The following is a 4,563-nucleotide window of genomic DNA, read 5'->3' as shown; positions in this document are numbered from 1 at the left end:
CCAGAGCTGTGAGCAGAAGAAAACTTTCCTCTTCATAAATTGATTATCTTGGGGATTTCGTCACAGTGATGGAAACCCAACTAGCACACAGATGATACCTGAATATATTCTTGTGGTAAAATAATAAACAATAGCAGCAAATGAAATTTCACTCTGATTCCCTTATCCTCTGATCCATTTTTCTCCTCTGACATTAATGCAGCTAAAGAGGCACAAACGAACTGGTTTGTATTTGTTTCAATACTAAATAAATTATGCCATAGTACTGCTTTTTACCTTTTTTTCTCCAGTTAACCACGTCTTTGGGGAAACTTCATACGTTTTCCTCATCTTTATTTAACGGCTGAGCAGAATCTCACTTATGGATGTGTTTTTTCCCACCACTGGCAGCCAGGCTCTTGTGCAGGCATTCGAGAAGCTGGTGGCATCTGGAAGGACTGGGCCAAAGTGTGCCTGAGCCCTTCATTACACAGCAGGAGCCGAGTGTGTGCAGAGAGCGCCTCCAGCCGCCCGGCATGAGAGGTCACTAATACTCGATGCTGCCATTGTTGTTGTTCTGTTTTGTTTCTTGCTGGTTGGCAGGGAAACATATATTTTCATTTACATGCTTTTATTTATTTTAGTTTTTCTGAGTCCATGATTATTTCAAAGTAAAAAGTTAAAAGCTAAAGACAAGGAAAAGAACCCTTTCAAGTTTTTCCGCTGCTTCCACAGCAACGCCGCCCTTACTGTCCATTATCAGAGGCTGCTTCCGTCCCTGAAGGAGGCCTTCCGCCCGCCTGCTGGCCCTGGCTGTGGGTGCAAGGCCCCAGTCACCACCTGCTGCTCCTGCAGCCCAAGGCTGCTCTAGTGAGCAGCGCCCTGGTTTCTGAGGGCTCTCTGCTCCTTCGGAGGTTGGAAAGTGGAGAGAAGCCCAATACGCAGACGTACCCATGCCCACAGTTTTACTTTGTGCTGAATTTCTCACCACATGGCACAGCCAAGGCAGCTGCCAGCATTGCCCCTCTGCCCTCGGGTCCTGGGCTCCTCCTTCCCCTGGCTTCCCCAGGACTAGGGAGCCCCAGCCTTCAGCCGCTTCCTCCCCATCCTTGCTGCCCCTCCCGCTGCATGCATAACAGTCAGAAGAGCGACTCTGGGTGCAAGCTCACCCAGAGCTCATCCCGCGACCTTGGGCACCAGCTCGCCCCAGCCTGTCCTCCTCCCGGGACTGTCGACAGCTGTTTCCAGTCTCCTCACCACCAGGCTCTGGCATCCCAGCAGCTCTGGGCAGGAGCACTGAGCCCAGAGAAAGACTCTCAGGTTGCCCGTGTGGGGCCTAGGACGTCTCCTGCTGAAGCACTGGAGTAAGAAGCGGGCTGACAAGCTCACAGTGGTGCGCAGAGGCTGCCGGCTGTGGCCCTGCTGTGGCCCCTGTGGCCTCAGCATGAAGCGGGGGCCACAGCACCAGCACGCCTCCTTGCACCAGACTGTAGACCCCCTTAGAGGACCCACTGGACCCTTTGCACACCCCATGACCCGCTCTCCTTTGCTGGGTTTGCATCTCATATTAAGGTGCTATCAGTCTATTTGTTCCGATTCTTAAAGGACGCACCAGAAGGCAGTGGCTTCGGAGGCAGGGTAGTGGCTTCATGTAACTGCTAGGGAAATGATATTAATTAAAGTGTGTGGGGAACAGTCTGGCTGTTTATGGCAACACTAGAGACTTCTGAAAAGAAAATGACGCTGAGGGAAGTTAACGTCCAAGGCACTTTTAAAACCAGAAAGGCCTTAAGGATGCTTCTGTTTTTCTTATTTTAAAACTTGTTTACAAGTAAAGTTTCCGTGGAAGGGGAATCTACAGAAAAGTGCACGCATCATAACTGGAGATCGTGATGAATTCCATAAAGTGAACGCGAGCAGCAAACCAGCCCCAGATTAATAACTACACGATTCCCAGCACTAACGAGCCCTCCCCATGCCCTCTCGCAATCACCGCTTCCTCCTTCCGGCGGGAGCTACTGTCAGGACGCTAACGCATCTTCGGCAGCTCATCTGTGCCGGAAATCAGGCCCGGGATCCGTTTATTATGGCAGCGGCCCTGCAGAAAGATGAAATGGCACAGCAGACAGTGAAGGACGGACTCCGAGGCCTGGTTTGGGAGCATTTTGGTAGCGAAGTCCCCAGATCTTGAACTCCCAAATCCTCCTAAACTCTTCTGGTCGGCGAAAGTAGCCCCCACCAGGGGAATTACCCATCCTTGCCCAGGCCCACCTCGGCCTCCCTTGAGTGGGGCCCCTCGAAGACGGGTGCTCTTCAAGACTCGCTCCACCGCTCCTCCCCGCCCCAGCCCGCGTCCAGGTCAGATCAGCACACCGTGCAGAAAAGAATTGCCTGCAGCCAAGGGGATTTCTGGAATTTCCTAGGACCTGTCAGCGAGACCTGGGGATGCGTGCGGGTGCGTCGCGAACCTGAGTGGCGCCCTGAGCCCCGGGAGGACAGCGCGAGGAGCCTGCAGTGTGTGTGCACCCGGGAGGAGGACCCTCACCAGAGCCGGACCAGGCTGCGCTCAGGCACAGGCCTCCCTGCCAGAGCTGTCAGGCGTAAATTTCCCTCACTTAGAAGCCACGTGGTCTATGGAAATTGCCAGCACCCCAAATGGACTAAGATGCTGCCGAAACAGTTGCAAACTGGCAGCTCCACACAGCAGTGGTTTACCACGTCATGGTTCTGGGGCAGAGGCCCCCGGCTGAGGCTGCAGCAGAACTGGCTTCTTCGGAGAGGGAGGAAGGAGCTGGTCCACAGCTTCTGGGGCTGCCCGCAGCTCCCAGGGTTCTGAGATGTAGATGCGCCACTCAGATCTCTGCTTCGGTCTCTGTGTCTCTGTCTCCTCCTGTGCTGCCCCTTGGAGAACAGTTGGTCGCTGGACTTAGGGCCACCCCAGATCTGGGACGACCCCATGCTGAAACCCTAATCTTGACCCCACCTGCAAAAACACTGTTTCCGAATGAGGCCAGGTCCTCGGCATGGGGTTAGGGTGTGGACAGACCCTTCTGGGATCACTACAGCACTCAGCCCATGGCCTGGGTCCTCGAGAGCAGAGAGGCTCGGGTGGACCCCAGAACCGCATGGGGCCGGGCTCTGGGCCTGGCTGCATGCTCTCCATTCCTGATCCATGAGGGCCCTGGCCAGGGCAGTGTGAGTCCTGCAGGCTGTAGGGGCTCTTGCCCTGCTAACCACAGATGGGCAGCGGGGACCAGAGTCGACCACAGCCACCCCAGCTGACCCCACAGGAGCAGAGCCACAGAGCCACCCCAGCCACCGTAACTGGGGCCAGGCTGCTGGTCCGGCTGAGCCCCGCCGGCCACAGACGTGTGAGTGAGGATAAGGCTGTTGCTTTAAACCACCGGGTTTGAAGGTGGTTTATTTGACAGCAATCACTAATCAATCCAGGGATTAACTTACCTTTGTCAGATATCAGAAGGGAAATAAGAAGTAAGACTTCAGGGTTTGAATAACAGTCATTAAGCTTAGTATAACAACCATCTAGAGAGCCCAACATAAAAAAGGACATTCTTTTAAATAACCATGGGATCCCCCTTCTCTGTCCACACACACACACACACACACACACACACACACACAATGGCAGCTCATTTTAGGGCTAAAATCAATTCTTAACTTTTTCTGAAAAAAAATCTACAGGAAAATTTAGTAACCAACAAATGATGGCCAAGAAAACTGAATTTAACACCTGCAAAAAACTATTCATTCAATTGGGATAGAAATAGTCCTTCCAAAAATACTTGAATTACAGAGACAAAAATCAGACTGAACTTGTGGACTAATTAGAAATGAATGACAAGAGGCCCTATATAGAAAAAATCTGTGGGATGCATCCAGTGTCATACTGAAATAATTACAACCTTAATACATTTATTAGAAAATATGAAATTTTAAAAATAGATGAACCGAGCTTTCAAGATGTTAATAAAGCATCCAAGTAATCCCCAAAGTAAATAAATAATAAATACAAAAGAAGCAGCAAAAAAATGGAATGCTAGTATTTCTTTCTTCCTTTTTTTTTTTTGGTGCTAGGGATTGAACTCGGGATCTTGCATTTGCAAGGCAGGCAGCAGAACCACTGAGCTAAGTCCCTGGCCCAGTGTTTCTTTTTTCTTTTCTTTTTTCTTCCTTCCTTCCCTCCCTCCTCCTTTCTTCCTTCTCTTCTTTCTTCCTGAGAGTGAAAAAACTGTGACAAATTCAGTCAAGATAAAATGAGAAGTTTTTTTTTTTTGTACTGGGGATCGAACTCAGGACCTTGTGCTTGCAAGACAGGCACCGGAACCACTGAGCTAAATCCCCGGCCCTGAAAAATGAGAAGTTATTAGGGCCTGGGATTTAGCTCAGTGGTTCCACCACCTGCCTCGAAAGCGTAAGGACCTGAGTTCAATCCCCGGTACCAAAAAAAAAAAAAAAAAAAAAAAAAGAGAAGATATTAAACAGCGTCAGGAATGATACTGTGGAGGCTTATAAAATTGAAGGGAACGTCATAGAAAATTAAAGTGAATTTGAAAGTCAGGGGGA

This window comes from Heterocephalus glaber, unplaced genomic scaffold (genome assembly GCF_053883595.1).
Source record: "Heterocephalus glaber isolate CG9 unplaced genomic scaffold, H.glaber_assembly_v1.0 deba00001175, whole genome shotgun sequence".
In the NCBI taxonomy this organism is placed as follows: domain Eukaryota; kingdom Metazoa; phylum Chordata; class Mammalia; order Rodentia; family Bathyergidae; genus Heterocephalus; species Heterocephalus glaber.
This window is presented reverse-complemented; position numbering follows the sequence as displayed.